This window comes from Oryctolagus cuniculus, chromosome 8, assembly GCF_051225735.1.
Source record: "Oryctolagus cuniculus isolate XC-2025 breed Fujian yellow rabbit chromosome 8, ASM5122573v1, whole genome shotgun sequence".
Lineage (NCBI taxonomy): Eukaryota > Metazoa > Chordata > Mammalia > Lagomorpha > Leporidae > Oryctolagus > Oryctolagus cuniculus.
In genome coordinates, this window is record NC_142874.1 from 71,528,731 (window position 1) to 71,541,299 (window position 12,569).

The following is a 12,569-nucleotide window of genomic DNA, read 5'->3' on the forward strand; positions in this document are numbered from 1 at the left end:
TTTTGTTTTTTCGTTTTGTGAGAAACACTACATGTGTTAGGACATTTGCTAAAACACTTGCAGGTCTGGCCCAATAAAACAAAGCAAAAGAGGATTGCATTGTTTCACACATATAAGAGCACTTTAAAAACTTTGTGCAAAAGGGGAAATAGATTTATTTTGCTGACAAACATTTTTTGAAACCCATGCACAGTTTTTTCATAATGCTTATAACCATGAACTATTTGAGGACTATTTGTATGCATGGACTTTAAAAATTTTTGCACCAGAGTAAACTTATCTTTTAATTCTATCTTCCATGAAGCTTTTGAAGTACTCTCATAATGGAAAAAACATGGGAAAAAGTATGACCAGTTGGTGCACAGTAAATATTTGTTGAATGAATGTTTTAAAGTGTATTTATTTATTTGTTTGAAAGGTCCAGTGACAGGACAAACATAGGTAGTGAGAGAGAGAGAAAGATCTTTCTACCACTGGTTTACTCCCCAGATGTTTGCAACCACCAGGGCTGGGCCAGGCTGAAGCCAGGAGTCAGGAACACCACCTGGGTCTCCCATGCGGGTGGCAAGGACCCAAGTACTGCTGCATTAGAAGATGATGCTGAGTTAGAAGCAAAGGAAGCACTCAGTCCCAGGCATTCTGACATGGGATGCAGAAGTCCCAAAGGCAGCTTAACCTACTGCAACATCACACCCACCCCGAATGAATGAATTTTAAATGAATAAAGAATTCTTCCTTATCTATAGACATCTAGGAACCAAAGCACATGGGATACACAAATTTGTAACTGGAGCCCAAATCCATGGCATCAAATCATCCCTGGGAAATGATGACACAATCCAATTGTTACACAGTTTTAAATAATAAAACAGTACATACAACTGCTTGCCTGGGATCTCACCTTATTTCTATAAGCCAGGCTTTCACAAAAGCCAAATTCAAAGACTTTTTGGAGCTGTATTCTTCCTCATCTGAATTTATGCTTCAGCAACCTTTCTCTTGTAGACCAAAAGAAACCCATCGTCCTCACCAAGCTAGATGGCTTGCATTGTAAATTTAAATGCTTCACCAGAAACCCAGGCAAGCCAATTGCTTCTTCCATTCTCACATCCTCCCCCACCGTGGCCTACACCTCTGCTGACTGCAGCAATCTGAACTGAGTCCTCAACGGAGGCCACTGCTCTCTCTCTGCCTCTAATAACCCCGTCTGACAAGAGTGGTGAGTAATTTCCTTACTGCTTCTGTTGTTAACAAATGCTAATAATGCTGCACGATACAGATCAAGTGCAGCAACTGAAAAAGAAACTACACAAATTAATTTTTAAAGCTATCATCAAAAGAAATGCTTTTCTGCAGGAAACTTTTTTAAACCGCTCAAGGCGTTTGCCTAGCCCTGCTCAAGTGATCGCTTTTTTGTTAATTAACAAATGTGCCTGCTTCATGAATGGAAACAGTTCATTTATCTATGGTACCCTTGCACACTTTTTCGGGTGGATGTAACTGCAGGGGAAGTCACCATCATCTGTTTTCTAGCACCTGTGTTACCTCTTTTCATGACTGGCTTAATAGACTGTGGTGGTCTCCTCCCATTTTGGTGCCTAAGAAATCTTATTCTAATTGCAGGAATCAGGGTTGAGCTGGTGATTGGTTTTCTGACCTGCCTATTCAAACCTCCTGCTCATGGCAATCATCAGCCAATCAATCAATCAATCCAGTCAATCGTACATGTAGCAAATATTTATTAAGGGCCTTTCTGAGGTATGCATTGTCCAGGCCGCGAAAAGACAGTCAGGGTCTTTACATTATACCATGGCAAGAGGCATTTATCTGAGGTTCTCCTATCTAAGGTCAAGAGGAAAAAAATAACTGAGAAATTCAATTTTCTATTATCAAGATGCATTCTAGTGCACACCCTCATAAAGGAATGCCAACATATTAAATTACTGAAGCTCTTGTTCTATATTTATCCCCCCGATGAATCTTCTCAGATGGATGAATCCAGAAGTAATAACTATTTTCATGATTTCCAAATCTTGCTAGTAGTATTTTACACTAATGTGCAATTCATAAGCCTTTTCCCAAATTCATGTTAAGTCTAGATTATTTGTACTGAAGCTTCATAGTCTGATACTCGGTGCTTGCTCATGGTTTAAATTACTATCACGCTCTCAAAGACAAAAACTATTTTATAGGGCCTGCATCATGGTTGTGGTGCAGCAGTTTAAGCCACCACCTGCAAAACTGGCATTCCATAAGTGAGTGCCAATTCAAGTCCTGGTTGCTCCACTTCTATCCAGCTTCCTGATAATGGGGCTGGGAAAGCAATGGATAACAGCTCATGTGCTTGGATCCCTGCCACCCATGTGGCAGACTTGGAATTCCTGGCTCCAGGTTTCAGACTGGCCCTGCCCTAGCTTTTGTAGGCATTTAGGGGTGAACCAGTGAATGGAAGATCTCTCTCTCTCTCTTTCTCTGTCACTCTGCCTTTCAAATAAAGAAATCTTTTTTAAAAATTATTTTATGAGTAAAGACTACTACTTCTTGCTAATAATCTAAAAATCAGGACACAGGTCACAGGCAGTAAACACATGACAGATATTATGGGACGAAAACTCAGCGTGACTAAAAAACAATCACACACGCATATTGGTCTGGTCATGATTTAGTGTCATTTTCACATGTAAAGGCCTGCTGCATGCTTTCATTTTCTCAAGCACGTGTGCAATTACAGTTTTACTTAGGTCTCCGCTGAGCAGTGACCTGATACCATCTAGAGAAATATCAAATACACACAGGTACAATAAATGCTTCTTGATGATGTAATGCTTCCTAGAATTATTTTAAATAACAAGTCATTTTCTCTCTCAGATTGGTACATTTTTATGGTAAATGCTGAATAATGCATTCAAGAATTCTCAACTTAAAAAACCTTTTAAAAAAAGTTTAAAAAATTCCTTGAAAGCAGCTCTGTCACCTTACCTCCTAATTTTCAGAATGCTATTCAACCTGCCAGTGAGCAAGCCTTAGGGAAAATCTTTTTTGTTGTTATGTAAAGGAAAATGTGGGTGGAGGGAACGAGGTTTGTATCTTACACCTTAGATTGGGACTGTCACAGACAGGGGAAAAAGGAAATCTCAGGCCTCCCCAAGTAGGGATATGAGGTTGCTCAGAATTCCATTTTTGGGGAAGTCCACTATCAAGGTGATGTCAATTCTCAAGTAACAGATTGACTCAGCATGTTCCTAACCCACAGACCTCTTAGGTGACGTATGCTGAATACAAATCATTTGCCCATTTGCTGGCTCTAGGTGACAGGGAAACCATGTATTTCCCCCACCCCATACTCACACAAAGCGGAAGTATAGCAAACTCCTCTTCTGGTCTTGTTCTTAATCATGTTTCTAACAATCAACACATTCTACACCTGACTTTACCTAGTAATTTACTTTCTCTTCACCTCTCCACCATGGTATTCTAGTGAACTTCAGCTATTATAGGTGGTCCTGCTTTGCTGGAAACACTTATCCTGTCTGTTATGCAGCCAGAAAAACTGTCTTACATATTATACATCTGTGTAGAAATCAACTGGGATGGTCAAAGCTCTAAGCACAATATTCCCCTAAAGCTTACCCTTGTATTTGGCAAATAAATTTAATATCAGAGGTGGCAAACACCACTTTCATGTGGACAAGAAAGGTTTTTATTTCTTTTTTTTTTTTTTAATTCCTGAAAAAAGGCAGAGTCCCCTAATGCATCACCTCAAGGAACAGTTTCAATGGACTTATATATGTTATATTATTTAAAGGAAACTGGTTTTGTCAGCTTTTGCATTAGAGACCCGATTTTTCCTATGAATAATGAAGTTACAGAGAACAGAAATGGGTAGAAAATGTACAGAAGTGTGAGTCGTCGGTGTCCTGTTCTCAACATAAATCTATGTGGTGCAGTGATTTATTGCTATTATCACAGTTGCTGTACCTAATCATGCCCATTCCTGACATCAACAGGAAGGATTCCAGGCCACCTTCTCACTGATCAGTAGCAATCTTGGAGTCTTAGCAGTCACTATCACATCACCACTTACAGGTGTGATCTTGGAGAAACTTCCTAAATTCCCTGTGCCTCCTTTTCATCTTCTCTAAAATGGACTACAGTCTTTACTTCACAAATGTGAGGACTAAGTAGCTTGTTGTATTTTGTTGACTTTTAAGTTGTCATTGACTTTAAAAAGTGGTCTGGTTTTAGTGATATATTTAGTGATACTCATAGAAGAACATGATATCTAAGAACTGATGAAATACAGTGATAACTAAAAAATACTGGAGAAAAAAAACTAAGAATAATGGCTAACACATAGTATGTGTCCACTAAATGTTAACTGAGAATTATCTATTAGTGACTCACAGCCACAGTGTGAAAGGGAGCTTGCCAGGCCTCCTGTGTGCCACAGTGTGCTTTCTCATCTGAGCCAGAGGCCTGCAGTAGTCTGTCCTTGGGGAGTTCACATAGGCAGGTGCCTCTAGCATCTTGGGGCTCTGCAAATTAGGGGTTCGATGAGTCTCTTCAAAACATTTTGTATTCTAGAAGAGAAACTTTTTTAAAAAATATTCATTTATCTATCTATCTATCTATTTATCTGCTACTGCTTTATACCCCACTAGCTCTGGTCAGCCACTCAAACGGTCCAGAGTCTGCATGCGGTCATGCCATTCCTGATTACCATTGTTCCTCATTCCTACCCACATCTGAGCAAGCACTCCTGTGGTCTCCTATTTTGAGGGCTGGTTAGTCAACGATGGGGAAGATCCTCTGGGGGACAACCCAAGACAGGCACAGCCACATGAGGAGACCACATGGAAATGGGGTTAACAATGGTATGGCCAAGGATCATGACTCCTGTTGCTCAAAAACAAACAAAAAGGAGAAATGTGGTGGAATGAGAAGGCCATGACAAGATGGCCACTGGCAAGCAAGCGTCAGTTACTCCAGAATGGCTTCAAAACCCACCTGGCAACGGAGCCTGCCTGGCAACAGGCTGTGATTGGTTAGGGCATAAGCTGCCCCTTGACCGGAGTGGCTGCCTCGGCTATATAAGCTGCTGTACCAACTGAAATAAACAAGACTGTGGGCTGCTCACCTCTGGCCCGCTTTCACCCGACTCCGACTCCCGGTGTCTGCGTGGTGACACCAAGCCTCTTGCCCCCACCACTCTCCTCCTCTCAGAACGAATCTATAGCAACATCTATTTATTTATTAGAAAGTCAGAGTAACAAAGAGAGGAGGAGAGACAGAGGGAGTGAGAAATCTTCCATCTGCTGGTTCACTCCCTAAGTAGCTGCAATGGCTGAGACAGAGCCAGGCTGAAGCTAGGAGCCATAAGCTTCTTCCAGGTCTCCCATGTGGGTGGCAAGGGAACAAGCACTTGGGCATCTTTTGTTGCTTTTCTTAGGCCATTAGCAGAGAGCTGGATTGGAAGCAGAGCAGCTGGGACTCAAACTGGCATCCATATGAGATGCTGGTGTTGCAGGCAGTAGCTTAACTCTGTAGGTCACAACACCTTCCCTGAGAAACTTTTTTGTTTGCAAATGAAATCTCACACAGGATCCAATGTGAACAACAGGTAAAAGAGGATTTGCTCTGATTAAAGCAGGGTGGAGGCATCCAGAGCATTGTTAATCTTCCCTTCCCCTAAACTGCAGGGCAACCCCTCCAAGGAGTCTTGTTAGGGCAGTAACATCACATTATTATCATAGTTAGATAGTGAGACTACTAAACCCTCTACAGTTGTTGGTCAAGTAATTCCTCTGAACCTTGCCACGTATCACCTTACCAGGTAGGCTCATTCAGTATCTACCTAATGTGCACATTGCACAGAACACACTTCCAATTGTACTTTTCTCACTTTCCTCCCTTTAGTGTTCCTACTCCTTCCAACTCATCTCATGTAACTGAGACCATTACTTCCATCTTAATCAAGTCACCCCATGACCATCCCCAAGCACAGCCTAATGCTCTAGGACATAACATCAAGGAGGCTGAACTGTTATTGCACACAGGCTTTATTCTCTCCAGGACTCTATTCCAGTGTCCTTTCCTTGAAGCTCTTCCTAGAGCTCCTAGAAAGCCTCTACCCTCCAAATAAATTCAACAATTATTATATACCAATTATGAATCTATAGAAAGCAAAAACATACCATATAGTCTTCTTTTCCTAAATTATCTACATAAAAATTAGCAGATAAATGAATATGTAACTATTCTATTTGGTATCCCATGTAATATTATACAAAGCGTTTCTTCCTGGTGGTTCCTGCTGGGTTTGGGTGTGTTTGAGTAACTCAGGTTTTCTAAGTGTTATGTGCAATGTAGGAGCTAGTCACACGGTGGTTCTCACAGAGGTTAATAATTGAGGCACCTCAGAGAGCTTTGGAAACACAGAAAATTAACAAAAGTTAAGAGAGTGCTTTTTAAATAAAATTCCTCCTTTCCTCTCAGAACATAAACCTAAGATTTTCCCAAATTATCCTTTCCCCAGATACTATGCAGAATTGCATCTTTCCCCTAAGTTACATTTCCATAAACAAGGAGAAAGCAATATTGTTTTTCTGTAAAAGGATCATTGACTCAAGGAAAGGCAAAAGAAAACAATACCAAAGATCACATACCAAAGATCACTTAACAGAGACTTTCCTTTGAGAGAATGTAGTGTTCAATTCATTTACTTGAAACAAATGTATAAGGCAGTAACTAGAAAGCTTTATTTAATAATTGCAATTAAAATATGCTTTGGTCTCAAAGATTTTAACAAGAAACAAACTGGGATGGAGGAAAACAAAGCAAGGGAAAGAGAAGAAATCCGGAGTGAATGAGCAACAGAAGAGGAAGGAAGTGCAGAGATCTGGAGAAGGAGGGAGAGGTGTCCTCAGTTTTGTGTCTCATGTAAGTCTGGTCTGCTGGGAGTTGTTCTGGGAGATTCTGTTGGCCTCCTTCTGCCACCTTAATCCTGACATTCCTGACATTTTAAATGTTGACCTGAACACCAGCACCATGAACAATTATTCTCCTAACACAGCAACAATGATCAGAGCAGTGGTTGTGAGAGCTAGGTAAATCAAGTCAGGGGTCAGAGAACCTTTCATCCCTGTCATGTCATTAAGGTGTCTGGATGGTGCACATACTGATGGCAGAAGTCACATGGTAGCTTCACCTAAATACACTGACGTGACCTATGATGACTGTGAATATCCCAAATTATGCAATCATCCACCTCTTAATTTCATGAAGATTTACTTTGAGTCAGTTCTCTTTATGTTTCTTTTGTCCTCTTCATTTTCCTTTCTTCCTCTGCACTGATTCTCCCCCTTAGTGTGTATTTTACAGTTCAGGGACATAGCTAGAGCAAAACGTGAATGTTCTCATCACCACAAAAAGCATTGAAAAACATGGAAAATGATCAACAATTGATGAAATAAATGTAAACAACTAAACCACATTCTTGTCTTCTAAATCCTCAAGTTAGCTGATTTTCTGGTGGTTTTTGCTTGTGCTATTCAAGACCCAAATTATTTCAGGAGTTTATTCATTTTTTTCTCTCTTATTTTATGGCTATCACATATTCAAAAATTATTATCAATCCTTACACCAGCCAAGCTGTCACTGGATAAAGTCAATGAAAGAGAGTCAACTGGATATTCCAAATGATACTGGAAGCTAACTTAACATAGACAAGATACACATTGAAATTCTGAAACAATTTTTCAGAAGGACCTACCTCCTTACCCCAATCCATGTGTCAGAAACATCTTCACTGGTGGTGAGGCTCTTTGTAGGGTTTCATGAGCTGCCTGGGCTGTTCTGTTAGAATCCAATGACACTAGCAATGGAGGCAGGTTCCCACAGGTTGAGAAGAGGAGTGGTGGGACCCAGGGAGCCGGCTCCCCGAGTCGCTCCAGCGTGTTACTTAATTGCTCTGTGCTTTGGCTGCTTCATCTGTAAAGAGGGATTAACATAGTAGTTAAGTCTCACATTGCTGCTGTAGATGAGATAATGTCTAGTAAACAAAGCTACCTAAGTGTTTGTTAGAATAATTATTAATATTGCCATAGGTTGTGATTGGTCAGACATATTTTGTCAGAAAGAGCCATCCAATCCCCCTTTGACAACAGCAAAAGAGTCTTAAGTATTTCTCAGTTTAAAGGCTGATTTCAGGGAAGGCTTCAAACCTTTAACTCTTGCATTCTGCACAGCAAACTGAGCATAATGTGGATGCCAAAGTCGGCCACTGGCATAAGCTGCCAGCTTCACCTGGGCCAGCTTCAACTAAGGCTGAAGTCATGGAGTACTTCACTGGCTAACAGCATGGAAATAAATTCCAAGATGGCCCTGTGCTGTGAGGCAGAGTATGGCACACTGGGGGTCCTTCACTGAAACAATTTTGCCCTGGAAGATCTCTGGGTCTGTGATTGGAGTGGGGTGGGGAAATAGCCTTGAAGATTTCTGAGGTGTCTTTTTCCAACTGTTCTAATGCAAAGCAACTGGCTCCTTTTAACCCACAATATTCTTTATAACAAATGATTTTCAGCCAGATCCTTATATGCCTTTTTCGACTCCTCCAATGGCTAAACTGTGAATCTTCTAAATCTTTCTACTCTCTTCCTTTTTCTTTTTCTCAAGACTCTAAAAATATGATTGAAATTGGCCAATAATATTCATGCTGTAGTCTGAATGCTTTGCTGTTATGAAAGTTCTTCTGCCAAACAAACCATCCCATCATTCTTTTATTTTGAAATGATTTATTTATTTACTTGAAAGTCAGAATTACAGAGAGGCTGAGAGAGAGAGAGAGCGTGAGAGCGAGAGTGAGAGCGAGTCTTCCATCCACTGGTTCACTCCCCAAATAGCTGCAATTGCCAGAGCTGGGTCAATCTGAAGCCGGGAGCCAGGAGTTTCTTTCAGGTCTCCTACACAGGTGCAGAGGCTCAAGGACTTGGGCCATCTTCTACTGTTTTCCCAGGCCACAGCAGAGTAGATCGGAAGTGGAGCAGCCAGGTCTTGAACTGGTGCTCATATGGGATGTCAGCACTGCAGGTGGTGGCTTTACTCTCTAGGCCACAGCGCCGGCCCCTCCCATCATTCTTGTTAAAATATTTGAAAAGCAGAGTTACAGAGATGGGTGTGTGCGTGTGTGTGTGTGTGTATGTCTTCCATCTGTTGGTTCACTCGCCAAATGAAGGTCACATGACCAGGGTTGGGCCAGGCTGAAGCCAGGAGTCAGGAACTTTATTTGGGTCACCCATGGAGGTGGCAAGGGCCCAAACACTTGGGCCATATTCTGCTTACCTTCCCAGGCACATTAATAGGGAGCTGAATCAGAAGTGAAGCAGCTGGGACTTGAACCAGTGCTCACATGGGATGCTGGCATTGCAGGCTGTGGCTTAACTGCTGTGCCACAACACCAGCCCCTTGCCCATCATTCTTATTTGGGCTTTCCACAAAGTCTGAGGGTAGGGAAACAATACAGCCAAGTTCTTTGCCACATTGTAGCAAGGTTGGCCTTTAGCCAAATTTCCAATAGGATCTTCATTTCCATCTGAGACTAGTTTCCTCTTCTGAGCCCTCATTAGAATTGCCCATAATGCTCTGCTTACCAGTATTACCAACTTTTTCTAGCCTGCTCCTCCAAATTTTTGCAACCTCTGCCCACCACCCAGTTCCAAAATCTTTCCACATTTTCACGTATGTAATTAGCAACAACCCCACTCCTAGTACCAATTTCTGTATTAGGTTTGTTGTTGCTGCTGTTACTATAATGAAATACCTGGGTCTGGGTAATTTATAAAGAAGGGAAGTTTACTTGGTGTATGGCTCTGGTGCAAGGCTGAGAACCTGCGTCTGGTGATGGCTTTGCTAGCAGAGTCTCGAAGTGAAGCAGGGCTTCATATAGCAAGAAACAAGGAGGGTGTGTGTGTGTGTGTGTGCATGTGTGCGCGTGTGTGTGTGCTCTGGTCTCTTTCTTACAAAACCACCAGTATTCAATCATAGGAGGTGTACCCTTATGATCATTTCTAATTGTAATCACCTCCCAAATGCACTACCTCTAAATGCCATAACCAGATTGCTTCCACTCTATACCTCAAAACAGGGATTAAATTTCAACACATAAACTCATGAGTGATACGCCTGGACTCTATCCAAACCATAGCACAGGAAAATAAGAAATAACTGAAAAGAAGGACAAAGAATATGAACAAAATTGTTAACAGAAAATGAAATACACTGATGAAAATATGCCAGATCTAACTATAGATCAAAGAAGTTGCCAATGACAGGATAGTCTTTTTGTCCTTGTATATTGGCAAATGTTTTAAATATTCATGATCTACAGTTATCATAGTGGAGAAGGTAAGGATTCTTTGTGTTGTTGGTGGGAGCATAATTTGAAATGACATGTAAGAACAAAATTTGGAAGTTTCTATTAAAAATTTTAAAGGATCTTTCCTTCCATTAATAACATGAAATTCAGAATATATATCTTTAGAGATAATCCTAAAGAAATATATTTCACATATGCTTAAACATATATATGCCTAAGGATTCCTTGAAGCACTGTGACACAAAAATTGGAAACAATCTAAATGCTTATCAATAAAAGTTATGAGTGGATAAATTATGGTATATCTATATAATCAAATATTAAGCCAATTATTTAAGTGAGATAATACTGTGTGTAAATACTGGTCAGTTTGCTGTCCCTGATACAGGTTGAGTGAAAAAGTATTATAGAATATGTATGGCAAGATTACAATTTTTGTAAAAACCTCACACTTTTTCTTTTTTTTAAGAATTATTTATTTATTTATTTGAAAATCAGAGTTACAGAGGGTGGGGGAGACAGAGAGAGAGAGATCCTCTATCCCCCTAGTCACTCCCCAGATGGCTGCAATGGCCAGGGCTGGGCCAGGTCAAAGCCAGCAGCAGGGGCCCAAACACCTGGGCCATCCTCTGCTGCCTTCCCCAGGTCTTTAGTGGGAAGCTGGATAGGAAGTGGAGCAGCAGGGATGTGAACTAGTGCCCATTCGGGATGCCAGCACAGCAGGAAGCGGCTTCACCTACTATACCACAACTCTGGCCCCAATCCCACACTTATTTATGTGTATATGTCTATGCCTATTTGTTTTTTGTGTCTCTATCTCAATATATAATTCTCTTTCCTTCAATATGTACATCTCTCTCTCTCTCTCTATATATATATATCTTTACTCTATGTGTAAGGAAAATAGTTTAAAATGACACACAATAAATTCTCAAGAGTACCCATGGAAAATGAAAATTAGGGAAGGCAGTAATTTTATATTGTGTTTGGTGAAATATTATCATATATTTTTAGAATTTTTGTTTTATGATATATGTAAATAAAAGGATGAGTAAAAGTTATTGTCCAAGAAGAATCTTAATTCATAGAAACAGAAATAACCAGTTCATAACGTGGGTCACTGCTATGGTTTGAATAGGTATGGCTCTAAAACTTTTGCTGGACTCTATTCTGTTTTTTTTTTTAAAGATTTATTTATTTATTTGAAAAACAGAATGAAAGAGAGTAAAGCAGAGACATAGAGAGAAATCTTCCATCTGCTGGTTCACTCCCCAAATGCCCACAACAGTTGGAACTAGGCCAGATTAAAAGCAGGCGTTAGAAACTCCATCTAGGTCTCCCATATGCATAGCAGGGATGCAAGTACTTAGGCCATTGTCCGCTGCCTGCCAGACCCATTAGCAGGAAGCTGGACTACAAGCATAGAGCAGCGTGGACTCAAACTAGGTACTCTCACATGGGATGTCAGCATACCAAGCAGCAGTTTAACCTGCTATACCATGACACCCGGGTAATACTAAGGGGGTATTATACCTAATCCTATCATGATGTTTATGAGGTGGGCTAAGTGGGAGGTCCCTAGGTCATTGCAGGCTTTTGGCAGGTGCTTCTTGTGAAAGGGTTGGTTATATTAGCCTGAGCTGGACTCTGTTTCCTGGCTCCCCAAGTGATCACTTCTCCACACATGTTCTGTCATAGATCTCCTTTGGCTACACCAGATGACCAAACCAATGAGGCCTGCCTGATCTGGGCCTGTGAACCTCCAAAACTGTGAGCCAAAATCAACCTCTGTCCTTCAGGAGTAGCTTCTGTTAGGTCCTTTGTTACCTGATGAGAAGCAAATAGCCACATCTGCCTACAGATGCCTCTCTTCAAGATCCTGCTGTTCCTCCTTGGGAAAACATGGACAGAAGGTATCTCACTCAGGGGGTTAACTGAAGGCTCAGAAGACAACTTAAGAGAATACCACGTAGGCTAGTTTTGGACTGTTTTATTTTTATGATTGCATGTTAGGGATTACAGGGCCAAGACAGAAGATGTACAGCCACTCATCTCCCTAAGGGAGGCAGCAGGGGGAAGTCCTGGAGTACAGAGAGAGCAGGATTTCTCTGGCCACAGATGTTAAGACAGGAGGCCAGGAGAGGCTGGCGGACCTCACCTCAGCTTGTGGTGTGGGGTTGCGGTAGAAGTAGTTTGA